This window comes from Puntigrus tetrazona, chromosome 14, assembly GCF_018831695.1.
Source record: "Puntigrus tetrazona isolate hp1 chromosome 14, ASM1883169v1, whole genome shotgun sequence".
Taxonomy (NCBI): Eukaryota; Metazoa; Chordata; class Actinopteri; order Cypriniformes; family Cyprinidae; genus Puntigrus; species Puntigrus tetrazona.
This window is the reverse complement of record NC_056712.1, coordinates 24,596,026-24,616,847: the sequence shown is the minus strand read 5'-3', so window position 1 is coordinate 24,616,847 and position 20,822 is coordinate 24,596,026. Positions and strand designations below refer to the sequence as shown.

General features: G+C 39.7%; 1 protein-coding gene across 7 annotated transcripts in view; it reads left to right on the top strand.

Moving 5' to 3' along the window:
- The window catches only part of diaph2 (diaphanous-related formin 2), a 350,703-nt gene that overhangs the window by 314,457 nt on the left and 15,424 nt on the right, over positions 1-20,822 (top strand). The window lies entirely within an intron of this gene.

Genomic DNA, 20,822 nt, shown 5'->3' with positions numbered 1-20,822 from the left:
GGTCCATAAAGAGAAAAATGCCCTCTTAAATACAAAACATTTTTGAATACATTTGGTTATTTTTTTTTAATGTTAACAAATATGTGTAAAATGCCTTTGGAGTTTTATTAATTAACAATAATTTTCCAGCTCCTCTCCTTGGTATACAAAAATAAGACATTAAATTTAATGAGTAAAAAGCCAAAATTAGTGAACTTAGATATAGCTTTTGAAGATCTTTTATAATAGACATGAGCAGAGGAAACACTTGTCTGAACTGTCTGATTTAATTATTTTTTTTTTCATTTAATTAAATTATTTAATAATTTAAAGAATAGTTGTGTTTAAAGAATAAATTTGATCAAATAAATCTGATCAGCGCAGTGTGAACAAAGCCTTGGAAATATTTGACTCCCAATAAGGTTTCCATCAGTGCATTGATTTGAGCATTATCTAAAAGAGTGTGATGGGTTGTTTAGAGGAAATCAGCTTTTGATCTGGGAGTGCAGTCATTACTCTCCAGTAGTCGGAGCTCAGACTAGTTTCTCCTGTTTCTAGCCATCCTACTGTAGATGACCTAACTAGCGCACCCTTGCAGTGATGAAGCATGGCAGCACGTCCACGCCTGAGATAGGCGAATAGAAATGATCTGTCTGAAGGGTCATTGCTTTCCTTAATTCCCATTCATGGATTTTTTTTTCCCCCTCTCTCTCTCTTTACTCTCTAATGCTTGCCATTCTGTTTAAGTGTCATCCTATGCACAGAGCCCAAAAGTGCTCACTTTTTAATAGATTCTAGCCTTTCTTTGCCCTGGCCTACTTTAGAACCGCTGTGACAGAGTCTGTGAGGGTCTTTAAAGTGTGTAAACCAGTTTCTTATATTCTATATGCTTGAAATGACTTGTTAATGTGTGCACGAAACAGATTCCCCTCACCATTATGCTTTGCACGCCTGTGAATGGCACAGCTACAGAAATGCCTGTTTAAAGCATATTCAGTACCACACTTGAGCCCTTTGGTGAATATGTACATTATTTATGATGTTAGTGAATGTGTTTTATCTTGTAGCTTTCTGCTGTTTTACTGATATGCTACATGAACCATTCGGAATATATCAGTATGAATTCAACGTCTGGATCAGCGGGGTTTGTACATGTCATAATGCTCTCGGGCTCCGGATTCAATGACCTGATCCGGAGCGTAGCTTGAAAAACTTTTGAAAGAATCAGCATTTATAATATTAAAAAGAACTGTTTCCATAAAAAGACTGGCAATAGTACTAAAATAATAATACAAATAATAATAATAGTAAAATGCATACATTTCTGACAGGCTGTTAGGCTCATGAATATCAATCACATTCATTTGAACAGATTTTTTGAAGTGTTTAGAAGTGGTGAGGTGAGTGTTAGCGAATAGGATTATTTCTTGTGCATTAATCCTGCCCACTGCCAATAGAACAAGTAGGAAGTGGCTTCTGCTTTGTCTTAAAGAATATTGTCATTTTACTGCATGAATGTAGAGTGTCAATTCTATGTAGCACGTACTGTAAGACTATTATGTACTGTAACCTTTGTCTTTCTTTTTGTGGTTATTTGAGATAAAGAGAAGAAAGGTAGCACTCTCAGTAAAGCTACTGTGAGTTTGCACCTACAGTACAAACTAGACTTTACATTACGTTTCAAATCCATTGAAATCAATGAGTGTCATGCACTATAAGGAGGTAGAAGGAAAATGTAGCTGTCCGTGGTCCAATTTTCTGTATTTCCACATCCTCGTTAATGAGCTAATCTATTTTGTTCTTGTCAGACACTGTCAAAGTGTTGTAGTGTAAAGCAATAGTATGACAACATGCAGTGAAAATGTCACTTTTGAAATTATTCTTAGCTTCTAACTAAATCAGTCATGTCTAAAATCTAACATTTATTAACCAATAGCTAAAAACGACATTAATTAGAAATGTTATTGATTTACTCACAATCTAGGTGTTCTTTAAAATTAAAATTGATTTAATAATTTAAGGCACCTTTATTTTAAACTACTGCCTCTGCTTGCAAATTTAGAAGCTATTTAGGATTTGTAGTTAAAGCAATAGTTCACCCAAAGGTACAATGGTTGTTTGGACCCCTGGGACCCCAGAAAAAAGGTGCATGTGTCTAGCAATACATGATGATTAGTAAAGGACAACATATTTTTAATTTCTCTGTGAACTATCCCTTTAAAATGCAGCTTTAGAAGAGCGAAATCCTTAAACAAAATAGCACTCCCATCATCTCCAACTGATTTAGCGATTGCCATTTAGCATTTGCAGTATAGTTGCATTAATCATGCATGTAACAATAAAGAAACCAGCCAAACATGACAAAACGCTAGGCTTACATGTTCTACTAATTAGGCTCTGAAGCATTGGTGCATTGATGTAGGTCAGCGTGCTACAGCCTTAGGGCAGCAGACTGCCTTTTTACTTGGGTAACCTGGTAACACAACCGTGAGCATGCAGCCATTTCAGCTCAGGATCAGACCCTAGCACTGTGCCATTGGAGATACGGTAAATAGGTAATCCATTTTAAATAGTGTCACCAATTTAAAACTCAGAGGATGAAAAAGAGGGCTGAAAGACCGATTTAATGCAGGATCCCTGGTCAGATCTGACCTATATTTTGCTGTCAGGTTTTGTAAATGCTGTCAGTATGCTTAGCTTTGCTCACTGAAAGTATAAGAAAGATGCAGTAGCTTGCACAAAAGCATGAATTGACATTGTGTTTCGGTGACTTTTTAATGGCCTTCAGTTGTTGCTTTTCAGTGTTCCACTGAAAGACTTGAGATGTTAATTCTTTGTATTGATATGTCAAATATAATTTACCTAGATTACAGACAATGCATTTAGAAACATTTCATGGTGTATTTCAAAAAAAAATGTTTGTGCTTGTGTTAGGGTTCTGCACTGATCTCAGGGGTAACCTTGAAAGTGGTATTTTGTGATGAAGGCTTCCGCTGGTCCACTCTGCACTAAAAATCTTCTTTTTGAATGCCAAGGGTACTCTAAGAGATTGTTGGATAGAGACAGGTAGCTGCTCATACATCCTTGGCATCGATTTCTCTGGTCGCAGATGAAAGCCACAGGCTGAGTAGCTCTTTCATATGGGGCATCCCAAAAGGCACATCAATCAGATTTCTGAGAGAGACAAATTTATTTATTTACTGCCTTTCCAAGTCATTAAAATCTCCAACCTTCCTTTCCTGGGCTTTCACCTTCATTCTTTCGTCCATCAAAAGTTTTCCAAGGTTCAGGGATTCCTGTTTGACTTTGATTTGTGGAGAAATGGCTTATTAAAAACAGATGCTGCGATATAATGCGTGCCAGGGTTATGGGATTTGAACCCCAGTGTCTATTCTGCCCCTGGTCTACTAGTTAATTCGCTCAGGCAGAGGAGAAAGTGAGCCTTGTATGTTTAATGAAGATTAAATTACCTATTTTCAGTCATGAAATTTTAAAAGCAGAAAAGGGATGAATCTGTGAAGTAGCAAATGAGAAAGACAGGAGGAAGACGGTAGAGAATACGAAAGCCGGACAAAGATTAAGTTTTTTTTTTTCTTTCTCCTTCCCTTCTCCTGTCACATAGTAAATGATCTCCCCATAATTTGTTCCTTACCTCTGCCTCTTAATGAAGGAAGACCTTTTTTTGTACTTCCTCCCTGTCTCTTTCCCCCATTGTTTTTGCTGTCGTTTTACTTCCAAAGGATGTGTTTATTGACAGAAACACATCCTTTGTTACCGCAATAATTAATCGGTGTTATCATATTACAAACCTGAAACTGCGATCATAAATCCCTGAGCAATTAATCCCTGATCCCAGCACTTCCTTTTTACACGCACCAAACCAACCACCTACACACTTTATCTTCACTCTCACACCCACAGCCGTTAGATAGTAGTGTTGCCTGTAACACTTTTCGCCTGACAGCTAAGATCCCCACTTCCCCAAACCTCAAGCTTTCCACTTGAGGGTGTTGATAGATGTTATTCATGTAGCTCACCCCAGGGCGCTCCTGCAGGAAGAAGGGCTAACGTGATTTGCTCAGGGCTGAAGGGACCAGAGGGTAGTGCACTCGGCGATGGCGTGGATGAGTAGATCCCAGATATCAATAAGGAGAAGTGCTGCACAGTGACGCTTTCTCGAGACTTATCACCTGCTCGTGATAGATAAGGATATTTTTCTTCAGAAGAAAGGGTGGAGCCATGTGGAACAGGGATGAGGGGCTGAGAGGCCATGGAAAATGGTGGAAAAAAAAGTTTAAATCCTAAAGTAAAGATGCATTCTGTCGAAGTTTAGATGAATCGAGAGGACTCTGTGAGGGTCATCTGTCGGTGCAGGTGAGGAACCACGATAGAGATAAAGATGAGGATTTTATGTAGCGTTTGAACAACCACGGAGCATATATCTGATGAGAGGTTTTATCGAGGCACTTAAACAAGCTGGCCGTGTGACACACATCCTTTCTTAAAGAATAAATCAGTTCTTGGTAAAATGCTACCGTCCTTTTGTGGCTCCTTTTTCCATTTCTCAATGCGTGTCGGCCTGAGCCATTTGATTTCCAACAAGAGCCTTTTGACCTCTAAAGTCTGCTAAAAAGAAACTGGTGACTGCTTGTTACCCTCACACTGAGCACACAGTATTGGCCGTGGATTCGAGGAGCTTGTGCTCTGTGTGTGTGCGCGAAGAAGGCCGGTTCGGCCCCTGGCGACAGCCCTTTCAGGAGGAAGTCAATTGCACAGCACCATAAAGGACCTCAGGCTCGGCCGCTTTTGTCCACTGCCTTCTCCCCCAGCATGAGGGGAGCTCCAATTGATGCGGCGAGTAGAGCCCAAGACTGAAACATAGGCCAAAAAAAAAAAGGCTTTCTAGTGTCACCTTTGCATTTGCTATTCTAAAGGTTTTGGTTTTTATGAGTTTATGTTTTGTTTTTACTCATTCATTTTGTTGCTTTACTCAGTCACTTGCATAAAGCGGAAACAAATAGCCCTTGTGAAAGGTCACCTTAAGTGCTAATTGTCAATACTGGATCAATTTGCCAGGGCAAATATCCCTCAGCAGCGCATAATTGAGAGTTTGATCTGATTTTAGCCCTGCATATTTTCACTACGGAATTGATTTCACTCCCGGCTTGAGATGTTCTTAATATAGTCATAACTCACTTCGGGGAAAAAGTGAAAGCTGTATCTCTCAAATCAGACCCAATGAGCTTTTTAAACACAGCCCTCACTTCTCCCATCCTTAAAATATTGGTTTGATAATACTCTGAAGGGACGTCCGCAGTCGAAAACCTCGGCAGAGTGAATTAAGCCGTAGTCATGATGAATTGGAGAGAGTGCGTTCCAATAACGATCAGTGTAGGCCTAAATAAAGCAGCGTTCAGCAGGAATTCGCTTCTGCTAGAGGAGAATAAAGGGCAACGCTAGCTTTTAATTCCCTTTTTTGGTGGTACACCTCACAATTTAACAGTGTGAGGTGTCTATTACCACAGACAAATAGCGGCTGAAGAGCGTCTGCATTTGTGTGTCCTTACTATCTGGAATCTGTCAGGTGCTGCAGTGCGAATTAATATTTTACCTTTCCATTTGCAGAGGTGGATGTGTGTAATAAGTAGGTATGGGGAATTATGGGGGTAGGTAGGCAGCTAGTACTCTTTTCACAAATGTTTTCCTGGGGAGTGACTAGTGTGCAACATGCCACCAGAACACACGTTTTGTGTTTGATTGATTCAATAGCATGTTGATGACATAGGCAAAGAATAACAGTGGCAGTCTTACAGAATTACTATCAGATTGTCAAAGTGCTCTACACGTCTTATTTTATACCTTGTGTAAGGAATATACTGTATTAATTTAAGATGGTGTAGCCTGAGAAAGAGTAAAAATATACATATGTAAAGTTGGGCAGTCAAGCTCAGTATCGTGGAAAGAAGTCTTTAACTAATAAACAGCACTGTGAAACACTATATATATATATATATATATATATATATATATATATATATATATATATATATATATATATGAAGATACCCCAGGGATGCACTCTTGTCTGCTCAAATGTGACCCGTCACAGCTGAGTGTAGAGTAAGTTTTTGGTAACTGTCCTGAGCTCCACACTGCCCCTGGTGCATTATTTTGTGTACTGCATTATTATTTGAGATCTTAGTGTGCTTCAGTTATCTTAGACAGATAGATAGACAAACAGACAGACAGATAGATAAATAGAGATGTGAGATGCCCACCCACCTTGTCAAAAGTCATAAAAATAATAGTGAAATGGTTGTTTGTAGTGTGTGTGTATATGTATATATATATATATATATAATTTATATATATATTTATATATATATATATATATATATATATATATATATATATATATATATATATATATACATTTATATAGATTTTTCACTAAAGACTGTAAGACATATTTTGTTGCTGATAGTGATAATAGGTTATGCTAGTGTAAGCTTTAGTTGTTTTTGCTTGTGCTGCCTGAGAGAGCAGACAGTTCAGAGATGTGCTGAATGGGGCAGAAGCTGATGATGGCACATAACTGTGGGGACACACCAGAAATTCCATCAGACCGGTGGCTTTCAAAGCACTGACACAGCACAAAGACACAGAGCTCCACTAACACCACCACTGCCTCTCAGTGCAGTCCTATTGAAAGAAAGAGAGAGAGAGAGAGAGAGAGAGAGAGAGTGTGTAAGTAAAAGAAAGGCAAAAAATAATGTAAGAAAAGAGACAGAACACAGTTGAGAACACAGAGAGGGCAAAATCTGGAAGCCTAGCGAGAGAGAAGAGACAGAGAAGAAATAAAGAGGAAGGGAGAGAAACAGACAGAGCTTGAATAAAGCAGAAGAGGCTTGTGTGTCTGGTCAAAAGCTGATCTCAGGGGGAATTGTGCGTGCATTTGCGTGTGTGTATGCAATCAGCAGGAATCTTCCGTCGCACAGGCACTCCCCTCAAGTGAAGCGTGATCCTGGCTGACATCGCTCCATCACTAATGCTGACGGATGCCCATTTGCCACTCGTCTCATATTTATTTATTTATCTGTTTATTTGCGTCTGGTTTATTTATTGATGGAGCTCAAAGATGTGACGGCAAATTTCCATTTGCTAAAAAAGAAGGTTGAACAGTGTGCAACATTTACACTCGAATGAACATCCACACTAAAGCTGTGCTCCACCTTTTCATTTAGATTTCAGCCATCCAAATAGCTATTCCTCTCTGGTAATGGAAAAGTGATATGGCCCATTTAGTTACTTAGCACTAATCCCACTGGTTTCGTTGCTCCAGTGCCCTTCTCTTTCCTCCTGTTCTGGCTCAGAGGAAGTTGATATGTGACTGTACGCTGTGTTCTTTTCATCTTCACCTGAAAAGCAGCAAAAGTTTTTGCTTGGTGTGTAATTTTGCACCACTAACATCACCCAAACATTTCTGCTGTCTGTCATTGGTTAGTCAAACACATAATCCTCCAGAAAACTCGCATCACTGCTGTTGCTCAAAAAAACATAGCAAAGTTTTGATAGCGTGCTTAAATTTTCATGGGAATCGACCTACGAATGTCTCACTTACAGTCTATGCATACTAATCTGGAATAGCAGAGTACTTTAGCATCAAAAAATCATACACATCACCTTTAAAAGTTTAATATGCGCTTAAAAGTACATCAAACTGGAGTCAATGATCATGGAGATATCTTATGCTCTCTATTACCTCCCTAGAGCTAATCATATCTAGGTTTTCTCATCTCTACAGTGATGCAATGTGTGTGCAACATGTGTCATTGTAATTGTTTTTCATTTTCACAACATCCGCAACATTTACTCTCCTTAGAAGGAAGGCTCACCCACACGATATTAGTCTTCACGCAGCCATATTGGAGCTCTTAAAGAGCAAATGAAATGACACCTCCACGCTTTTACCAAGCACCCAAGAGCCTGTGAAATGTATCTTGTGCTTTTTCTAGACACATTAGACAAATTTAGACTTGATGTTGTGTGGAAATTAACCTGAAGTCACTTAGTAAGAATGTTACACGGGTGCATAGTTCATAGTACCCTTAAAAGGGAATATTTTTCCATGCATCAAACCTGGCCTAAGATGTCAAAATTAATATATTAACACTTAAAACAGTCTAAATAAGCTGACACGTACCCTCAAAGTCTAGGCTATGTTTTTTTTTTGTTTGTTTGTTTTTTTTTTTTTTAAATCGTTCCCAGAAGCATGTAGTTTGTTGTATTTCCCTTGAATCTATAGTGCTATGCTAAGGGTAATATTGTGATGTGTTTCCCGACCCAAGTGGTGTTGACATTAACAATGTTTACAGCGGTTCTGTTCTAAAGTGAACCTCATGCATAAACACTATGCAAAATTATAATGCAGAAATGTTGCAGCTACATTTGCCCCTAGTTGAGAGGAAAGAAAACAGAGTCAGATTACTCCCCAGCAAGGGATAAATGCACATGTAACATTTATCTGCCGTTTTCTGTTTGTGAGTAAATGTTTAAGAGCATAAGTGTCAGTGAACTGCAGACACGGTAATTGATCAAGAGAAGTTCCACTCCAACGGGGGCGTCCAAGTGCTCTCTGGAATTGCAAATGAGCTTTTATTTTATTCAAATTCAATTTCATTAATGTTCTTGCAGACCATGACGTTTTCAAGTAGGTCAAGAGGTTCCCACTAAGTAGTCTGAATTTGTTTAACAGGCCACGGAGGTTAGTAAGAGGATACAAGCTGGCATGGTTTCAACCCCCCCAGTAAGTGATCTCAGAGCCCCGAGCTGGACTTATGCTAAATACATAGCTATGGGTGAATATCCTCAGTAATCAAAGGTTATGAGTTTCAGCCGGTGTTTATCATTGTGCCTCAGTTTTGGCATTGTGAACTCGCTGACTTGATAATCTACTCGCTGAATGACCAGTTGAATATTTGGAGTACCAAGTCACTATTTATTTGTGCTAAGTAGAATATAAACTCAGCATTAAACCAGTGAGATGGTTTGATATCCATGCTTTTGAACAGCATAAACCACAAACAGAACGCCGTCTCGTTTGTTCTAAAATTCAAAGGGGCGTAAACAAGAAAGATAACAACTGCAGCAAACCTCCACAAGACACCTTTGGTATTCATGAATTCCATAAATTACTATGTTGTGTGGCTCCCCCGAAAGAGATGACTAATGTGTGGGTTTAAAAATAGACGGCGGGCTTGAACAAACCCATTCTCCTGAAAGGCCGGATTACGTAGCTTGGATGTGTGCGTGAGGCCATTGTGCTACAGGAACACAAGTCAGGGGGTTCTCGGACAGTGAATCAACCAGAATCGGTGTGGCTAAGTAACCTTTCTGCCCCAGAGGGGAAAATAACTGCAGGATGAAGCGATGCACTACATTACCCCAACTACAGAGCTCTTTTCCCAGCAGATGTGCTTTCTTCATTGGGTCAGGTCACCTTTTTCCCCATAGTCCTGCACAATGGCTGAGGAATGAGGAGGTTGCGCCCGCTGAGAAATGTGTGCTTGCTGTTTAGTAGGGCACAACGGTCTCTGTATGTGACGTGTCAACCTGGAGGCAGCGGCGGCACTTGAGAAAAGCGCTGTTAATCGAACTCATGCCCTCCGTCATCCTCTGTGACAGGTATAAACACGCATACAAACACTCCAAGTAATGCTCATTTGCACCTCGCATACGTTTTGATTAGCTTAAAAGCATGTAAAAATCTCTGGAGCTGCATGTTGTAAACTTGAGTTTTAAAGGCATATCTTATTCCGTCTTAGATGTTTTCATTAATATGTTTACAGTTGTGCTAACCGTCTGTCTGAAGGGTGGATTTTTCTTATGCCTATTGTAAAACTTTTATGACTGTCGATAAGGCTGATGGGCCAGTTATTCATTTTTTACGGGATCTTTTAGAAACAGAATAGATGGTTCGTGCTTATAAATCCTAAATAATTGAAGAAAGGAAACGGTCGGTGAAAGGGGGCTTTTATTGAAGGCGATGCCTTTGGTGCACAAAGCCATGAGAGTTATTAGCTTCATGCCACGTCTTTTCCCCTCATTCATTTAAATTCACTCTGTACACACTCACACAACTTGTCTTCCATTCGTTCCCATGTTCGTACCAGTATATCATTCCTTAGAGTGGGCATTGGCTTCGTCACAATAAAGAGAGAATATTTTTGTGGTGCCTTAGACCCCCAGTGATTCGCTCTATCAGTCGCCATGCTTTCTGGCTGTGCAGTGGAGCAAACCCTTACTAAAGAAGAGCCCCTGCTCTCATGTGTGTTACATTAATTATATCAAGATCTGACATCTGACCCAAACGTTCACTTAGCATGTCTGCTGTGCCCTGACCTATTTAAATGGCCGATCAGTCACCCGGACAATGGCGAACGAGGCGCTGACAATGACTGATATTGTAATTGAAAAGCGGCGATGTTTTACAGCGTGCATTTTGTTTATGTATCACTATTTGCAGAGCTGCCAATGAGGAACGAGCTTTCAGATCTAATAAATTGGAGCCAAGTGCCCTCCACCCTCAACCGTCCCGCTGTTGTCAGTCATCTCCCCTCATAATAGGAAAGCGGGCCTCTACAATAATTGCTTTGATGGTCCAGCCTGAACAAATCACTTCTGGGCATAGAAAGAGGCCTTGGAGATGGCAGCCAGAGAGAAAAGGTGGGAATAAATTAAAGCACTTTGCGTTCCTTAGGGGCATGTGTCCCAGATTTCTTCAAAGAATAAAAAAAATATAGAGTAGGGGGGAAATATGCTTCATTCTTTGCTTTAGGAATAAATGTAGCAATAAATGCAGCAATACACATCTACCGGCCATCATATTGAAATGGGTTATTCACAAAGAGACAAAAGACACTACATAGTTAACTGACATGTGAAGAAAGGGGGATTTGAGTGGAAATAATCTGATTTTGAACGGAGCTCGCTTTAAAGAAGTACTTCTGGTTGGCTCTTTGTGCGCCAACAAAAGTTTCTCTCTCTAAATAGAAGGCTTTGAATGTTTTAAGGCTTGTGAAAGGGGGACTAGTGGATGTTCCAGGCTAAACTTTGCCAAGGGCCCCGCTGCTAGGCCTTAGTCCAGGATTAGGCCTGGGCCATTAAGATACCCTTGGGATAGGACTAAGATGGATTGACACTGATGTCCATTTTGTGTCTTCAGTGCCTGATCTTAGTGGAAGATCTGAAAGGGGTTGTCACAAAGGACACAAAAAAACAACAAAAAACATTTAGTTTATTGGCAACAAAAGTGTTTTTTTAGTATAAAATTTTTGTTTTTGTTTTTTTAACTTAATTTGTTCCTAAATGTTTTGCTCGGTGTCATATGATTTTACCGAAATCATTGTAAAATACTGAATTGGTGCTAAGTTATTATCAATTATTATTGGTACTCGCTTATTAATAATGGTTGTTACTGTTATCAGTGTTGTTATTTTGTGGAAATTTGAATGATGAATAAAGAACAGCATTCATTTGAAAAATAAATCTTTTTTTAGCTTTAGCATAAACATTGATCATAATTGAAAATGTTTCTTGAGCACCAAATCAACATATATTATAATTCCTGTTTTATATGCTATAATTATATTTTACAAGCTGACATTGTGGCAGTGAGTCTTGCGTGGAAGTGAACAACTTTTTTTGTTAGAAAAAGTGAAACTATCACATAAAGCCATAATCAACTAGTGTGTTTGAAAATTACATCTAAGAATAGCTCTAGAGTGGAGATTGAGCGAACTGAGAAGCATTGTTCAAAATGGGCGGAGGAGTTTTCACATTGCGGCGAGATGCCGGTGCATAGGGCAAACTCTATAAAAGTTTCACACATGACCTCTTAATTACAGCTGCTGGGTTCAGTGTGCATGGCATCATCAATCCACGGCACCACACAATGCCGCCTCCCTCTGCCTCCGGCACAGCGTGCGAATGTCAACCAGAATGACTTGACTTCCCAGGGGCAGAATTGTTTCCCAAGCTCTGGAGGCACGCCCCTCTTTAGTTCCAGCAGTGCTCCCACCACCCCCCATCCCAACACTGACTGTTTGCTTTTGCTTTTTTACCCTTATTTTTTCCGACCCCTTTCCCACCGATGGTCCATTACAGTTTTTTTGGAAGTGCAGGTGCTGCCTGCATCCTGCCTTTTTAAGAGTAACTAATCAACAGGTAAAACAAATGTTTAAAAAATAATAATAATAACTGAATTGTTCACATACAGCTACTACATTTTCAGTAGAAATTAACATTAAGTTAATATGTTTTGTACTGTCAGCTAACCAAGACCGAGTTTTTGAAATGCTGTCTTTGCTGTTTACTAGTATAAAATATTGTCAATTGGCCGATGCTAATTTACATCTAATTTACATTCATTATTATTTTGATATCGTTTAATAATTTTAATTTTACTTTCAGTTGTGCTGACATGACTTCATTGTACCACAGACTGGGAGAAGGGAAAGACTTTCAATTGTGTTTTTCAGTTAATACATTTAAATAAAGAGGAATGTAACTTTTATTAGGTATTTAAGTATAATAGTAACTTAAATATAGAGTACCTGTCAACTTTTTCAGTGGGCTTGATTCTGTAAGTATTGTACCCATGCATTTAAATCTTTATTTTAGAGTTATTTGCAATGAATGAGACAAAGTTATCAACTTTTTACAGGAAAATTTTACAAAGGTGCAAGACTGTGTAACTGTATGAGGAAAATAACTATTGCTTGTCAGTTCTCTGGCATGTGATGATTTCTTTTTTAGAATCATGAGCAATGTACTTTTTCATCAGGAGTGCCACTGTTAAGCCATTATTTAAAAGCCCTTCTTTTAAATATAACCTAATACCATGGACTGACCTCGTAGAACAGTAGTTTTGTGTGTAAGTAGTATGCTATAACTATTGTTCAATATGAAATGGGATTTTTTTTTAACTTCTGCACTCCACTGAGGTGTAAATGTAACAAGTGTTGCACTATTTTTTTCACTTGAGAATGTAATATGATTCCATAACAATGACACGGGTAATAAAAACCTTGTCCACATCATTATCGATTGTCACTGAAGAAATGTTAAAAACTTAATGAAGAGCTGCATCACTCTCAGGGCCCCTCTTCATCAGTACGCAAGCCTCATTTCCTCTTTTGACTAATCATTGCAGCATCTGTCTCGGCTGTCAATTACAGATATGCCCTTAAGGGTGAGGTGTGATCATATCTTTTTGCATCATAATTCTGTCTCATCCTGGTTTCAGACTTACTTTCCACTGTCATTCTTTGTTAAGAAAACAGCTAACAAGTGTAGCCACATCGCAGCATTTCCCGTGAAATAGAAAAATCTGATTTAGCATGTAGATGCTCAATTAAGGCAGCGCAGCATCTCGCAGCAAAGGACAAGCTGTGTCTCCAGACGCTGAAGCAGCCATGTGTCTCAGGTAAACGTCGAAGCCTTTGCCTCTCCCCATCCATAATTAACTTTCTCCTCCATAATTCAGTTCTTTTCTCCTCTATCCTGTGATACGACATCACTCCATGCTAGTTAGCTGAGCAGACGCGTGTGCCCGATCCCCATGACATCCCGCTGACACACTTCTCCAAACCCGTGACCGTTGTGGTGGAGAGGAGTGCTATGGGGTTAAAACCAGACCACATCTGTTGTCGTCTCACATGGTCTATTATGTCCATGCGGTCGAGAACTGTCTTACATGGCCTTCACTGAGTTGCATCATAATAAAGCCTGAAGGCTGTGAGGAAGTAAAGGAGTAGTTCAACTAAAAATGTAAATTACGGCATATTTTACTCACCCCCAAATCAGATATATATGGTCAAGTACTGTGTTGGAAAACTAACCTATACGCCTTTGGGGGTTATCATATGTCCTCTGAAGCATATTGATGGGTTTTTGTACAGTAACAATATTTTTTTGTTATAACGTAAATACCTCCTCTCAGGGATGCGCATACGGCTGTTGCCGGAAGTCAGTTTTTTAGGTTATAATTTTAAAACTAGAAATATTTGTGTTACAAAAACCCATCGATCTGCTTCAGAGGACATGCGAGTACCACCTGAAGGCATATTGGTTAGTTTTCGATCACAGTACTTGCCAATATATAATTGATTTATGAAACTTCAAAATCATGGTCACCATCCACCAGCATTACCAAGCTTGGAAGAGCCAAGATAAATTAAAACCCAGACTGTGTTCATCTGAAATAAGTATGTCATATACATCAAGGATGGCTTGGGGGTGAGTAAAATATGCCATAGTTTTCATTTTTGGGTGAACTATTCCTTTAATAAGTTCCGATTTTGTGTGAGTATATATATCACGTGACGAAGAAAGATCAGAGCCCTCAGATGCCTGGCCTAGGAGAAGAGTTTTAATTGGCCTGCTTCTGTTGAGCAGCAAATTGAATAAATTGGAATTAGTGGAGACTTAACCTGGCCTTGCTAATGTAGGATGTTGTCCATGATTCAGAGAGAGCGATAGAGAGAGTGAGCAAGCTGAATAGCTGTAGAATACTCAAGACCATACATCATTGTCATCGCACCTTCTCTCTTCACTGCCAGCTTATTTACTGCCCATGGCTGAGGTTTAGAGAGACAGAAAAGAGAGATGGACCTCTCTTTCCACAGCTTGTTCTGCTGCTGTTTTTTTTTTTTAGGTTAATTTGTGGCACAGTTCCTAGGTGGATACATCTCTTGTATTTATTTATTTATTCATGTCTTTTTTTCTTTTTCTTTTTTTTTTTGTTGTAACACCTCAAATGGTAGATTTCACACATGCGTGTCTTGATTAAACCCAAGCATGTTGATTGTACCACTTAGAACCAGAGGGGGGGTTAACTTCCACATTTCCGTATAGTATTTGCTTCACTTTGAATCAACGAATCGTTCTTTGTCAGTGTGATAAATATCACACATTGTCAGTTACAGTGAGACATTTTCAAACACAGCTGACAGGCACAGGGTCCTCCAGTGTTATGTTGGTGAGCTTTTATAGCATCTTTCAGACAGTCGTCACGACCCAAAAAATAGCTCTAGTATCTATATTTTTTCATCACGTTCACCTTGAAGCTTCTGTTGCACAAATTGAGCATACCAGCCAACCCATGTGTCAGCCCTGGAGAGAACAAACTGTTGATACTAGCCTTTTTTTCCACGGCTGACAACCTGTTGTTTTTGGCAAAATCTGATAAGGTGAAGGCAGTGGCTCAGTGTGACACTGTTGCTACAGTGTTGCACCTTTGGTGCTTCTGAAAATGTAAGAAAATTTGCTTTACTCGCTTTAAAGATGCTTGTCCTTTTCTGGGTCATGTCATTTGCATAGGCAGTGTTTAGGACAGGTTATGAAGCATTCTTGATTCACATGCAAATTCAGTGGTTATCGGCTGCAGGAGCTGATGAACAATGGGGTGTTCAAAACATACGGCCCACAAGAGGAAATGAAAGTCCGCCTTTTTCAGCTCTGCTGATTCCATTATAGACACTATTATTGGCTTAGAATGGCAACATCTATTATCTGAAGCCATTTTATTGGACAGGGATAGTCTTTTATTAATGCCAGCATTAATCAAAGAAACCCCACTGCAACTTGATGATGCCCTGATCCTCTTTCAAGTAGATGATGTGACAATGCAAGGTCACTCCTTCCTGTCATGTGGTTGTCACTTCCTCTAACCCCAACCCAGAGAGCGCACAATTATTAGGTACAGTTGTCATTCAGGAGTAAACAGGAAGTGAACTCTTTGCCAAAGGCAGTGATTCTTAGAATGGCATCACCTCAGTCGCTTTTATCCACTCTTGCATCTTTTTATAGGGACGTTTGTGAGGCTTTTATCCAAGCAAAGTTGAGAATGCTTACCCTCTATTTTAGTCGCCCCCTCATCGAAGTTGACATACAGTTCACTAATTGCACTGGCAGTTACCCTGAAGCAGCCTGGGATATAGTACCTTTTCTCAAGCGTACAGGCTTGTGATGTCAAACCACTTGAAACTGAACCTGCAACCTTTGAGATCAAGCCCAGATATTCAAACGCGATGTTTCCACCAAGGCCGAATAGGAATTTACTGGATGCCACAGAAATACAGCATTTATAAAACGCAATCTCAATTTAATTCTAAACGATAGATAGATAGATAGATAGATAGATAGATAGATAGATAGATAGATAGATAGATAGATAGATAGCGATTTGACGGATTGATTGATTCTTAGAAAACCACTGAAATCCGTCTATGTAATGAGTATTATAGGTCTTTCCTATCTGTTTTGCATCTTTCCTTTAAATGTCACAACATTTGTGATGATCAGTATTCATAGTGTGAATGTAAGGAATTTATAGTGTGTATAAATGAGAAAGTGGAGCAGTTTTTCGCAGTGAGCTAAGAATAGAGTAGAGCCTGTGGCAGAGGGCAGGAAGGGGAGGAGGAGGAGAGCAACTGGAGTGTTTGAATAAGAAGCCTTGTCAATTAAATGCTAATAGAAAGCTCTGGGGAGATGCTGTTGTGTTCTCACAGGTAATGTCTGTTTTCTCTCTCTCTCTAGTCCCTCATGGTTTCTGATTTCATCTCAACAGGAATTTATAATGCCCTGTAAAGTTTACAGCATGCTGTTGTCCACCGTCTCACCTCCTTATTCAGTCGAGTAGCTGCACACCCAGATATGGAGGAGTCAGGAATCATAAAAATGATTATATATTCTACGATGCCATAATGTTTATTCTTTTCCTCCCTTGGCTCTGGTTACGGTGGATAATTTTAGTGTATATTCAGTTTTGGTTGAAGGATGAAGACGGTCAGAAACCCCCCCCCCTTCCATGTCTAACAGACCCTACATAATGACATGAATAAATATATGCGCGCAATCTGCTGAGTAAATATGCCATTTTCACTGCTTAAGGGGAGGAACATCTTTTTCTCATGGTTAAGATTGCATCTAAAAATAAAAATGAATGATATGTGCTTGAGTCTGAAGTTGTTCATACATATACCCAAATTGTACATCAGGATGCCTATGACAGCATCAAGGGGTTGAATCGTGTTTAGAAAAAATGTTTTTAGTTGCCCATCATTTGAATGACAGCTCTGTTTGATTGGAAAGATCTAATCCTAAAGTACTAATTTACTTGATGTTGACGGCTTGATGGCTCGAGCAGACATCAAAGGAGGAAGCAAAAATTCCAAGTTACATGAAAACTAACAACTCCTTCCTGCGCCAGCAGTCAAGAGTCTAGCTTTTTAAGAATGCGTGTTGCCAAAATAAAGCTAATTGGTTCTGCTCAGGGCCAAGTGGATAGCTCAAAAAGAGTTTACAGTGCCTCATGGTCGACAAGTTGACACATTCCGTTCTCATGGAAAATATGGCTTTGTGAGATTATGTCTATTTCCGTGCAATGTTCCATTTGCAGGGGCTCAATTCGCCAGGCCCTTCACCTCTGCGGCTTAGCCTTAATCTTCATTTAACCAGAGCCCAGCAGAGAGGCTGATCACCATTTTTAGATTTTCAAGCATTTATTTAATTCTTTATTTTAATGTTTTCCATGTGGCAGCTAGAGAATAGACAAAGGTATGCTGTTATTAGAGAGGCATACCATTGTGAAATATTTGAATTGTTCGACCATTTTAGAATTAAGATAAATGTTTAAGGGTGCACTCAGTATTTTATTTTCACAGTTTACCTGTGAAGAAATTTCAAATAAAAAAATAAATAAGTAATTAAATCATGTTTCTTTCACATATTCTAAGTGCAGCAGGTTGCCTTATGGGAGGTGCTAAGTGTTTTACCTTATCACTTTCATATCTGGATGAAAAAAAAATTCTTTTTAGTTGTGATAATGCCTCAGACCCTATCACATTCACACTGGTATGCCTCACATGTTACTGTAAATACCCATGTTTTTTTATTATCATTTTTTTGTTGTGCTTTATCCCTCAAGTACACAATGAAATGTTTTAAGCTTAACTGTGTCTTACTCATTAAAACAAACTATTTGTGAAAAAGAAACATGTAATGATTTTGATACATTGTATTTTTACTGTATATGGACAGTTGAATGCATACTGTACTGAGGGTGGGAAATGGTACATTTTAGCTCTTCACATAGAACTAGGATTTTATGCTGTTCTGAGTACCTGTTTCATATTTGTGGCTTACTCAGCCGATTTACCAGGCTCTTTAGAGGAAAGCTCATTTCCGGCCATGTCTCTACACGGTTCATTCCTTCCGCTGTCATTTTTAGTGACACGAGTAAACCTCAGGAGTCCAGTCTCCCTCCAGCCCATATGTAGGCCTGTGATTGTATGAATAATCTCCAGGTCCCATATGGCTGAATGTCCTGGTGTATTTGATCAGAGCAGTGATGAAGGGGTGCAGGCGTCACAGTGCGTTTGTTCTGCCATGTTTGTCGCACGCTCCCGTGGCATGCCTTCGCTGGGCAGACGCTCGCAATTTACCTCGTCAGGAGCGTGTGGGTGCCCACCGCACGCCCCGCTGGCGCAGCGACTTGTAAACAGATCAGAGCATGGGCCGCAAAGCAGTCTTCCTGTGCCATGCTCCCCTGACTCACCCCTTCCTCAGCAATCACGAGCAACACTACTGTCATTTATAAACTTTTAATATCTGCTCCTGTGGGTAATGGCTAATTTCTCCCAGCACATGGCTCTTCATTAAAACTTGATTTCTGTCAGAGAGGATCCCTATCACATTAGCTCCAGTCACTTGGATGGGTATAGGTTTTATTCATTTATTTATTTTTATTTAATCTGCTGTGCAATTTCTATTTTTAATCACACCACAGCCGTTGACTGGCTGGAAGATCCATCTCTCTCTCTCTCTCTCTCTCTCTCTCTCTCTCTCTCTCTCTGTCTCTGTCTCTGTCTCTCTCTGTGTCTCTCCTGCTCAGCTCCATTTATTTTCCTCCCCTTTTTGTCTCATGTGTGTTGCTCTATGCTAATAACACTGTTCAGGGGCCTATAGCAAGAAGGAAATTATTGATAAAGTAAGGATAAAGTGTGAAACAGCATCATGAAATTTATCAATTTGGATTGGCGTGTAGCTAGTGTGCTCAGAGAGTGGCTCACTTCGCTGGCACTTAGCTGCTAGTTTAGCGCTTCAAGATGAGAAAAATCAATGCGCTTCCAGCAGTTTTTTCTCTCCCTTTTCAGTCTGTTCTTTCAGGAACATGAAAGGCTTTCCATGTTCACCTGCTCCTCTTATTGTATTCCTTGAGACAACCACTCTTATTGGTGTTTTTTTTTCATTTTTATCCTCTGATAAAGAAGATCAATGTTTTCTTTTCTTCTCCTGCTATGAGAGTGCCTTCTGAAACTCGCTGAAATTTTCTGTTGCCGACCGGCAGTGACATCATCGGCAGGTCTTGTGCAGATCCCCTGCAATTACTCCGACTCGGGCCAGGCTGCGCCTGCAGCAGCAGCAGCAGCAGCAATCATTAGCTCCATCATTACAGATGCTGAGGGAGGATGAGCCTTGCTTAACACAACCACAGCCTGGCTCTCACCCTTGCTCGCAAGGTCAGCCCAGGTCGACAACATGCGATGAGTGAGTTTGTGTGTGTTTGCGGTGCCGGTGCTGGGTAGCAGGCTTGTTGTACTGACCCTTCCACCTCCTCGCAGCCTGTGTCTTGGTTTTCTCTCTCCCTCTCACTTTTGCATGCCTTTCGTTGGCAAGAAATCAACATTAATGAAGCTCTTGCATCTCAGGGTTCACTCAGGGTTCCTGCACAGCTATATCAGACCATGTGTTTGTTTGTGTCTTTAGCTCTGAGCCGAGAGACCCGTCGCTAGTGTTTTATCAGGCGAACATGCAGGTTGTTAAGGATCAGCCTTGCTACAGCAGTAAATTACTTTCGTGTTGACAGGGCGGACATGGCTCACATTCTCAACTTATTCATTAGGGCCGTGAAGAGGATTCAGTTCTACTTTCTCCATCTCTGCAGCCAATGGCGGGAAAGGTATGGGAATTATCCCGCATGAGAGACCAGTGGAGGAAGTAGAGGAGTAGCAATCTCTGCCAACAGTGACATTTTCCACTGTCTGTATATAGAGCATCTGTTCCACAGTGAATGAGGTTGCACTTTCGGATCTTATTTTAAGCCACATAGGACGCTGTTGTGTGGCAGTGTTGTGTGTAACACAATTATTTTGAGTCAAACTTGGAGCCTTGGCAGCAACATTGCAGTGGAATGAGTAGCTTTCTGTAATACAAAGAAACCTAGTTGCGTGTTTATGTGTGTGCGTAGGCCGCTTGGGGTAGTGTGTTAACCAGAAGAGCAGCCGGTCCACCAGATGTTCCTTCCCTCAGTGGACTTGTCACAGAGGGACCTTTAGTCTCTTACCTGCTCCCTGCTCTAGACCTTCTGCACTGGAGGTTTGCTCTGCCCTCTTTTCAGTCCTGAACTTCTCAGGTCTGACTGATCACTGTCCAGCTACTTGACCGAAGGGTCATGTAATTTATTCTTTCAGATACATATTTATATATATATATATATATATATATATATATATATATATATATATATATATATATATATATATATATATATATATATATATATATATATATATATATATATATATATATATATTTTTTTTTTTTTTTTTTTTTTTTTTTTTTTATGTGGTATTTTATTTGTGGTTGTTTTATAAATTCTGAATGGCACAGGAATAAATGATGAAAGTCTTTTATTGTCCAACACCCCTTGCTAAAATGTATTAAAATGTAACTATACAAGTTACAACTGTGCCGCAGTTGTTGCAAAAAAAACAGGGTAC